This window comes from Megalobrama amblycephala, linkage group LG1 (assembly GCF_018812025.1).
Source record: "Megalobrama amblycephala isolate DHTTF-2021 linkage group LG1, ASM1881202v1, whole genome shotgun sequence".
NCBI lineage: Eukaryota > Metazoa > Chordata > Actinopteri > Cypriniformes > Xenocyprididae > Megalobrama > Megalobrama amblycephala.
Window position 1 is genome coordinate 14102616 of NC_063044.1, and position 10992 is coordinate 14113607.

General features: G+C 38.7%; 1 long non-coding RNA gene across 1 annotated transcript; it reads right to left on the bottom strand.

Moving 5' to 3' along the window:
- Window positions 1–286: 286 nt before the first annotated feature.
- Window positions 287–10781, bottom strand: LOC125263616. The gene is made up of 3 exons (XR_007183863.1): window positions 10517–10781; window positions 7481–7726; window positions 287–1429 (listed from the first exon to the last, which is right to left on the bottom strand). It is a non-coding gene; the product is annotated as an uncharacterized LOC125263616 (long non-coding RNA).
- Window positions 10782–10992: the final 211 nt, after the last annotated feature.

Consider the following 10992-nt stretch of genomic DNA (forward strand, 5'->3'; position numbering starts at 1 on the left):
TTTTCTGCTGAATTTGAACCACTGAATTTGTGGAAGCGAATTTGTAAAGCAAAATAAAATGGACTGAAAATTGCTAGTCGAATCTGATAGGTTGTATTTTTAAACAGAATTAATATTTTGGAAGTGAAATCTGAAAGGTGAATATAACTTATTTAATTTTTAATAATGAAAATGTGTGTGAAATATTTTTAATTGAAATATTCACAGCTTAAATATACGACCATGTTGAATTTCAGCCCATAATGCACAGTTAATGTAATGCATTTTTTTTTTTCAATTAGTGCAATTCAACAAGCTTTTTATTTCAAAAACATTTGGCATTAATTTACTTCCATACATTAAAGACAATGTAAACTAACACTTTGAGCCTCCTGACTTGTACGTATGGTAAGGAACATAAAATATTTAAAAGGACCAAATGTCCAAGGGGAGTTTGAGTGAGAGCTGAAAGAGCAGTGCTTGGCCTGGCAGTTCCAACATGATTGGGCATGGAGGTCAGAAGCTCGACCTCTCTAATGGCTTGATTAAAATATAGGACAATAACGGTTGCGGCATAGACCTGCAAGGACATGAACCTGCCTCACCTCTCTCATCTACAAGCTACATCTGCGTGCATTGTGGAAATCGAAGCCATATTGCTTCATGACAGCATTCAAAAACTGAGTCAAGAAAAATATGGTAAAAATGGCGTCTTCATTCGTCCTCTGGTTGTATCCTGCACATTTCTGCTAATGTACTGTAGCAGGTCTTCCAGGTAATTCATGAAAACAGAACATTTGCATGCTGAACAGCGTATACATACCGCATGTCTTTCACATGTCTCTCATCTTTCGCTCTCAGTGGCCTCTCCAAGTCTTTCTGCTGCCTGTCTCGTTTTCCCCACTCCCTTCTTTTACTTTTCTCATCCTGCACTCCCTCTCTTTATCAATATGTCTCTCTCTCTTTCGTGTATATGCCGTTTTCTTTCTTTTTTCCCTTCTCTAAACTAATAACAGAAAGGGTGCTCATGGGCAACCCAGTGGAAAAAAAATCAATACTCTCTCATACAAAATCAAGATTTCTTTTATCCTGCCACTTTTGTTGCTTTTCTTTCTCTCTTTCTCCTGCTGCTACTCTTGTGAGCTCTTCTACGCTGGTCTTTATAGTGTCGTGGAACACTGTCGTGGACTTTTACGAGGTGCTCTTTCACTGGTATTTGATCGATTGAAAATCAGATCTTTTCCCTTGATGCATCTCATCTGAGTACTTGCCTGACCTCTCGGCTCTTCAAGTAGTTTTTCATGGCCGGGCAAGCACATGTGAAGTGTTGGCGGGGGTGTTAGGCAGGTCGGCCTTCTCTGTTTGCCACCCCATCATACACACTCAAGCCTATTACTCCAACCCAGAGCCAGACTGAAGAGAGACAGGTCAGCATCTATCCTTGCACACTCTTCAAAGAGAAAGACAGAAAGAGACAATAATGACATGTTGAGCAAGAGGTGTTTCAGGTAGTAGCATGTGGTGGACTTCTGAAATGAGAAAGCAAAGACCTCTCCCTGTGCTCTAAATTCATATTCAAGTTCCATTTGATGTTACATGGTTTCTAGGTTAAAGGCTTTTGGAACCGCATTTCCCTTACACTGTCAACAACAGGGATGATAAACTAAAAGCGGTTCTTATTCACAATCGGTTTCATTTTTAAAACAACAACGTAACTAATGATTTCCAAGGAATTAGAGTGGATGAAATCAAACACAAACTCGTTTCTGTGTTACGCTGTGCTTAAGGTGTAGTTACTGACTGACTCATTGTAGTTACTGACTGATATGACAAAAAGCAGTTTAAAAAAAAAAAAAAAATCACGAGATTTGTTGTAATCAGGAGTATTTCATAAAAATGAAAAAATGGTGCTATATAATTATTTTGACTGAATTTATGCTGACCCCTTGCTACATTTATTTCTGATTTGTTATCTGAAATGATCTTATCATACAGCAAAAGACTGCTGAAGGCAGTAAAAGTTTTTTCGCAAATATTTTCTTCACAAATAAAATAATTGTTAATCAAACCGTTATGAAACCAGAATCATCAATCAGAATCGCTACACTGTTCCATACAATACCCATCCATAGTCAACAAGAAACAATTTATTATGTCTCTTGTATCCAGGGCTTGACATTAACTTTTTTGCTCACCAGCCAATGTGGCTAGTGGTTTTCCAAAGTTACTAGCCACTCAGCATTTTCACTGGCCACAATTTTGCTGTTGGGAAATTACATTTTATATGATTAAAGTTGACTCTGGCATGCTTAAATTACTTGATTTTGAGTCATTTTACTTGATTTACAAGATTTAAAACCCTTCAAACTTACAAATGCAGATTGACCACCCAAATCAAGACTATACATGAGGTATACAGTTATTTTTGTTAGGCTAGAAGCAAATTACAAATAGTAATTAAAAAAAAATAATAATTCAGATACATATGTTTATTTAGCATACATGTATACATGTATTTAACATTTTTTGATGTTTGATTAACATTAATGACAGAGGGGTATTTATTTGGGGGCTGCTGAATGCATGGACGTCATATACTGACACATATCCAGTTTTTACCCACCTGTTTACGTCCACTTAGCCGTAAGCCATAGCCGACTGTATTTACGCGAGATACTCCACACGATGCATTTTGACATCTGTGTGTGCGTGTATTCAGGCGCAAGGAGAACTGAATCGCGCGCGCAACAGAGAGAGTGCGCACGCGAGCGCTTCTGTTGTGTCATTTAGCGCGATTACGCCTATCCCACCTTCACTAACCTTAAGTTAATCGATAAAGAATTGTGACTGACTTGTAATTTTGTGATACGACGAGATTGGCTACTTTTCATTTGGCTGTAGGCTGAAATTATATTCAACCCGCCAAAGTGGCTAGTGGGAGTGGCTGTCTTACCCGCCACAGCTGAAATCTACCCGCATTTGGCGGGTTGGCGGGTGTTAATGTCAAGCCCTGCTTGTATCACTTCAGTCCAGTTATTATTATAACATGAACCATCTTTTCAGACCATTAGACCACAAATCCCCAGTAAACACAATTTTGCCATATTTTGCCATTCCCAGTGGGGCCAGGCCATTGGGAATGGTTGGTTAGCATGGACCCATTAACCCCTCCTGTTAGATGGTGTAACTACACTATCTGCTTCTAAAAAGCATCTTTCTCCATTGATGGCCATTCAAAAAAAAAAAAAAAAAAAGTTTCTGCGGCGAGTTATCAGTCAGTCAGCACTGATAAAGTGTCATATTGCTGCGACTCCTGAGTGATTAATCATGAGATATTTACTGCTCAGTTGATTGGCTCAACAAGTTCAGAGGTTACCACAAGCACTGGGGGAGTTCTTTGAGATGAATTGGAATTCTGAACAGATAGCTTTCTCCAGCTATAAAACAGCTCTATTTGGTTCAGTCACAACATGCTTAAAGGGTTTGTTCACCGCAAAATGAAAATCATTTATTACTCCCCCTCATGTCGTTCCACACCCATAAGACCTTCATTCATCTTCGGAACACAAATTAAGATATTTTTGATAAAATCTGATGACTCAGTGAGGCCTCCATTGACAGCAATTTAATTTACTCTTTCAAACGCCCAATGCATTATTGTTGTGCGGCAAAAAAACAAGTCTAGTGGTTCAGAGAGAGAAAGTCACGTGATTTCAGTAAATGAGACTTTGTTATGTCATAAGTGTTTCGAAATTTCAATGGTTCGAGTGACTTTGGCAGTTTGATTCACGCTCTGAACCACTGATTCAAAACAAAAGATTCGTAAAGATTCGTAAAGCTTCGAAGCTTCATGAAGCAGTGTTTTGAAATTGGCCATCACTAGATATTGTTGAATAAAGCCGTTATTTTTATTTATTTATTTATTTTGATTTTTTTGGTGCACAAAAAGTATTCTCGTCACTTCATAACATTAAAGTCCCTGTAAAGTCATTTTAAAGTACGTTTCGAGTTTGTCACACCACAGAAAAATGTGTTATTAACCACCCAGCCAAATTTGAATGATTAAAAAAATCTGCAAGTAAATGAAATAAGTTATCAAAATCTCGAAAAAATAGGCAGCGCTCTCCGCTCTCAAACGCTGGGGGCGTGTCCGCTGTCGGCGCTGAAACCACACCCACTCGCGAGAGCTACCGTCTCAACTTACTTGTAATGAGTCAAACATACTGATGCATATAAAAAGAATCATTCAGAGGGTTGCAAATTTTAGTAGTTACTGTGGACTACCTACTAATTATAACATAAGCAAACTCGGCAACGTAGCCTACACTCATTGGTGGGCACGTACTGCCGACTGTTGTCGAGTCGACAAATGATGGTGCCGTGAGACGGGAGGATGAAGGTCGGGACAGGAGAGACTCTGTCCGGCCCCATATATCATCGGTTATCGGTGGGAAGGTAGGAAGGCCGAGACGGGAGGGGGCCGAGGTCTGTTCAGCCCCATTCACCAAAAACAGCGGATTATCTGTGAATCCCAGCTGTCTGATGAAAGTTTGTAAAATTATCCGGTGTAGAACGATCACTTTAGAATCCTTCATATCATCGTTTTAGGAAATTTAAATAAGGAGACGGAGCATATTGTATATTATAACAACCATGTAATATGCATTTGCGTGACGAAGGCATTATTAGCTAAATATGTGCAAAGGGCTGTATAACTGTAATGACACTCGAGATTGAGCGAGTGAACCGCTGTAGAGTTAGAGGCGGCGCCACGCTCGGTGCGTCATCGACAATTATATAGTGTTAGGGGAGGGGCTATGCTCGGGGGTCCAAGTGCGTCATCAGACCCCCGTTTTAGCTCCGCCCAAAAAATCCTGAACAGAGACTTGGTGAAAAACTGTTTAACGCTCTAACTTCACAATTAAGCATTACACAATTCACAGTCTTTGTAATGTGTTTCAGCAATACATTTGTAACATTTATAATGTGTTTAGAAAGAATTCTCAGAATTGACTTTACAGGGACTTTAAGGTTGAACCACTGTAGTCACATGAACTGTTTTAAATATATCTTTAGTACCTTTCTGGGCATTTGAAAGAGTAAATTAACTTACTGTCAATGGAGGCATCACTGAGCCATCAGATTTTATCAAAAATATCTTAATATGTGTTCTGAAGATGAACGAAGGACTTACCAGTGTGGAACGACATGGGGGTGAGTAATTAATGACAGAATTTTCATTTTTTGGGTGAACTAACCCTTTAAGGATCTCATTGAAAACACAAGAGAGCCAAATTAACTCTTTGTCAATCTTTATCCACTGGTGCCACTGTGTCAACTTTAAAGAGTTGTACATTAGTCAGTCTCATATATATTTGCTGAACCAATAGTTTTGAGGAGGCACTGTTTCTCCTGCTTCATCAGAGAAACGCCACTGGTTTATGGGTGCAGTTTGGTGGTTTGTGTAGGTCTAATGGGACGCACTGCTCCAGTATTACTGTCAGATGGCACAGATGGACAACAGAGGGAGAAAAGGCTCTCATAGATGACTGAGAAAATGGGAAAAGGGAGGGAGGGGGAGAGCGTGTTCTCTCACTTGCCGACGTGATTACACGCTGGCAGAACAGGGGCGAGGAAACGAGGAGCGGACTTCCAGAGACGGATATAATGTGCTATTTTTTTGGTCTGTTTCTAAAAGGACTGGTGATGCCACAATGCCTCTGTCATGCCAATAATGCCCGTCTGAATTGGAATGAATTGACAGAGGCAGGCAAAGAGACAGAGGGAAGGGGATGGCCGAGAGAGAGAGCGAGAAAGAGAGAGAGAAAATGAAAAGCTCATTATAAGCAAGGCTCTCTTTTTTCATACATCGCTCATTTTGTCTCAGCAGTTTGTTTTATTTATTTGAAGTTAGTGGCTTAATGAGATCCCAGAGGCCCAGAGCTGAGACTGAGAAAGAATGGAATGACTGGGAAATGGAGAGGAAAATGAAAAAAAATTTTTTTTTTTTTTTAAAAAGGATTGGAAGGAAGCTGAAAAGGAGAGATGTGGAAAAGAAAGAAGAAAAAAGAAATTGAAATACAAGAATCTAAAAGGTGTAGATGGTTAACTCTCTGAATACCTCTCAAGAACATGTTCAGGTCAAATCAAAAGTCAGAAACTATATCTTGTTTGGAAATATAAGAAATGCAAGCAAATTAAGCCTATTTTTAGTACCATGATAAATAAGTATATTTCACTCCCAATTATCATTACTGTAATTCAACATTATATATATATAAAATACTTTTTTTTCACATATTATTTTTTTAAACGTATACATCATGATAGTATTTGTTGTACTGCCTTCAATTTATGCTAATTTAATAAACTGCTATATAACATGTAATGTGAATCTAATGAGAATCACCTTTGGGAATAATTGCAATTTAAACATCTTAATTGTCATAAAATAGACTTCACTGATGTTGTTTTTCTTTTTTTCTTTTCTTTTGACCTTGGCAAGTTTGCATAAGATCCCCCAGAAAGAGGAGAAGTTCATAAATCATTCACAATCATACACTCTGTAAAAGAATATAGTGTGTACAAAGTCATCTACCATCTAAAGGGGTGTCCACCAGCAGCAACTAAGTAAGAGTCAGTGATTATTGATGTGGGCATATTTAGCAATGTGAAAAAGTAGAGAAAAGCTCAGTTTAATGCAAACGAGCAACAATTAGAAGTACAAATGGAAGAAAAGTTTCATGTTTTCCATCTCCTGTGAGAGACTGTAGTGTCGGCAACAAGTTACTGATACTGTGAATGAGTCATTGATTTATATTATTTGTTTCTGACCATATATGGAGAAGTAATAAAATCATGTTGTGCATGAGTGAGATTGATTCATGCATTGATACAGTAATTGTTCATGTTATATGACACACTGCTGCAATTTATATACAATTGTTTTTTTTGTTTTTTTATCCATAATGCATTTCATGAGTTCATACTTAATCTGATAGAGTAGAGTATGCGTATTTGGCGTGCTGTCCGAGGGGAGGGCTCCGAGCTCAGTATTTTGGCCTGAACCCAGAGTACTCCCCCCATATCCCTGGCTGGGATAGGAACCAGCTGAGAACGAGGAGTCGGAGTGGCAGAGGGATGCAGAAAAGTGTCAAGGAACATAGGTGAGTCGGCTGCTTATATATAAAGGCCTCCTCTCATGCTGATTGGATAGATCATTTGAACATGTTCCTCCCAAACTTTGTTAATAAAACATTTTATCAGGAAGAAAACACACAGTACATCTTCAGTGTCACATGATCCTTCAGAAATCATTCTAATATGCCAATTTGCTGCTCAAGAAACATTTCTTGTTATTATTAATTTTGAAAACAGTTGTGCTACTTAATATATTTGAGCAAACCATCCATTCATCCTCAATTGCTGCTTATCTCTGACTGGTTAGCGGCAGAAACAGGCAAAGTAGCGCTGCCCACTAGTCCTTTCCCTGGCAACTTACTCCATTCCTGTTCCTCCAGGGGTTCGTTCCCAGGCAAGCCGGGAGATAAAATCCATCCAGTGCATCCTAGGTCTGCGCTGGAGTCTCTTGACAGTTGGACATGCGTGGAGCACTTCTACCAGGAGGCATCATAACCAGATGTCTGAACTATTGGTTGCTTTTGGCAGGGAGGAGATTGGATCTACTCCAAGTCTCTCCCGGATGTGAGAACTTCTCACCCTGTCTCTTAGGTTTAGCCCCGAAACTCTGCAGAGAAAACTCATATCAGACACTTCAAGCCGATTTGTGGAAACCATGATAATGTTTTTGTCAAGATTCTCTGATGAATAGAAAAAGAGATGCACAGAAACTGAATTTTTCTGCCAATACGATTACTCAGAATGATAGCTGCTGACACTGATACCTTTATTTGAGGAAACTAAAATATTCTCCCAACTAATGCTATAAACTATACAGGAAACTGTCTCATTTGGTACGCTGCTAAAATAGTTTTACTGAGACAATGCAAAACCTCAACCTAGTGTGATCTGGAAGCTGAGCAGGAAAGGCTAACAGTTATGTTTTAGGTTGCCAAGTGATTTTAGCTCAATTTATATGACATAAAATGATATTAATTCCTTTGACTTGCACCATATTACTCTCTAGGGGTGTAACTGTCCATTCAACTGGATCGGAACCAACTATCCAGTGTATCCCATGATTCAATGTGTAATGACAGTTTATTCAGGCCACCAAAGATGAGCTTTTTGAAAGAAAAAATATTTTTACAAATTTATTAGAAGACTTAAAGGATTAGTTCACTTTTAAATAAACTTTTGCTGATAATTTACTCACCCCATGTCATCCAAGATGTCCATGTCTTTCTTTCTTCAGTCGAAAAGAAATTAAGGTTTTTGATGTAAACATTCTAGGATTTTTCTCCATATCATTCATTTCAAAGGGCACCAAACGGTTGAAGGTCCAAATGGCAGCTTCAGTGCAGCTTCAAAGGGCTTTAAACGACACCAGACGATGAATAAGGGTCTTATCTAGCAAAACGATCAGTCATTTAAAAAAAAAAAAAAAAAAAGTTTTATAAGCACAAATGCTGGCTTTGCTCTTTTTCACCGATGCACGTTCGTGACGTCACATAATACGGTTGACGTAGGCGTAGCAACCACAGTTTCATTCGCTCAGGATTGTGTATAGGAAATCTCTGAAAAGTCACAAATTTCTGTCCTGACAAAAATTTTATTTTAGGCTTTCTAATATTAAAACACCCAGGATACGCACACCTTTCAAGCGTGAGTTTAAAATAGTCTAACTGACCGCCAGAGTGAGTTTTTTTTTAAGGCGACCCTTATTTTAGAACGTTTGCCCTTATTGTTTCCATGGCGACGCGTGCGTGTCACGAGCGCTGAACGTAGCCACAATAACACTGTATGAGAGATGGATCACTATTATTTTGTTTTTCCTTTTTTATTTAAAATATTCGCAAACTTGCTTACATGTCTTCAACTATATGATATTCCGATTCTCAAATATGTGTGAGTGAGTGTGTTTTGTCGTTTAAAAACCATTATAAATGATCTTTATCTTGATCTATAATGCGAGATGGGCGCCGCCATCTTAGTTTGCACTGCAGTTCACAGAGTTCTGTCAGTCTGATTTACAGCAGGTGAATACATCAGTTTCTCCTGAAATATATGCAAGTAAGTGGCTGGTGAACTGGAAGAATAAGAGAGTAAACTTTATAGTTACTTAGACCCATTATGTGTGTCTGATATGAATAAATGTCGGCAAATTATATTTGAATTCACCGTTTATTGATGCTTCCACTGACGTCTGACATCAGTGTGTATTTTATAAACTCCAAATGTATTGTTTAATGGTGCTTATGCGTATTTAAATGTCTGAAACCTTAAAAGAAACATTATGTGGCTGAAAATACTGCATAGCTGTGATGACAAGAGAGCGCGCGTCCGTCTCGCAGCCAGAGCGCGAAAGCACAGTTTGAATCTAGCAGTTATGTGACGTCGCTGAACATACTAAATCTCATATGTGGAACCGTACGCCCAGGGGCACAGAAATAAACATCCCATATGTGGGAACGTACCGCTCAAAGCGTTAAACAATAAACTGACACAAAGACATTTGAATATACGATCCTCCTTCCGCACATTTGTAATGTAAACACTGACTCGATACTTCCGCCTACGTCAACCGTGACCTTTTCAACGTAATTGCGTATTACGTGACGTCACGAATGCGCATCGGAGAAAAGAGCAAGGCCAGCACTTCTTGTGCTTATAAAAATTAAACTTTTTTTTTTTCCCCAATCGTTTCGCTAGACAAGACCCTTATTCATCGTCTGGTGTCGTTTAAAGCCCTTTGAAGCTGCACTGAAGCTGCCATTTGGACCTTCAACCGTTTGGTGCCCATTGAAATGAATGATATCGAGAAAAATCATAGAATGTTTACATCAAAAACCTTAATTTCTTTTCGACTGAAGAAAGAAAGACATGGACATCTTGGATGACATAGGGGTGAGTAAATTATCAGCAAAAGTTATAAAATGGAGTAATCCTTTGCACGCTATAACAGTTACATGTTTGCAAGCAGATGCGCTCAGAATGTGCAATTTATTATGTTGGTTATATTCTAATGTCATCTGCTTTCCTGTATATGATCTCTATATGATCATCATCAATAAGGTGTACTTAGGCTACAGACTGCTGCTGAATTCGATCACTGTCTTGATGTAGTAAGCCATGTTAGTGTGTTCAATGTTTGAAAAGAGATCATAATTGCGGTACTACCACATATGAACAAAGACCTCATTTACACTTTAACGGACTTTGTTATAAATAACTAATCTTTCTTGGTTTAAAACAGATGGAAAATTGAATGACTCCTGCTGCAATTTTAAGTGTTTTGCTCCGAGTTATGTGACTGAACACCGTTTAGAAATGCTATAATAGCTTCGAAACTATCAACAACACAAATGTGCAGCCACACGATATAAAATTTTACTCAAATGTAGAATGAGAATCTTACCTCAGCCATTTGATCGGTTGGTATGATGTCCGCTGTGGCCTTCTCGCTGAAAGGGAGCGTATTTTTCCTCACACTCGGTTCCGAATTGATCGACGGAAGTGTTCAAATCAGTTCGCCTGCTCACTAATGCTCATTAAGATTGCTTTAAACTAATATTAATCTCACGGTCCACTTCGAACTTAGCCTGAAATAAATTCAAATCACCCGCTCGCCCTTCCATCACTGTACTGCACGAACTAATGTGGGCGGGACTAACGGAAAAGTAGTCGGCGGGAAATTTGAACCTGCGTACACACACACACACACACACACACACACACACACACAAAGCTGCCCATTTGCAACTCGATTTGAAGAAACATAAAACGCACATAAATAATACATGTGAGGGAAGAATAAGTCAATGCCAAATGATCAAAATGAGCATCTATTTGCAAGACAAGGTTAAAAGATTAGTAAAACAAACAATGCATAAT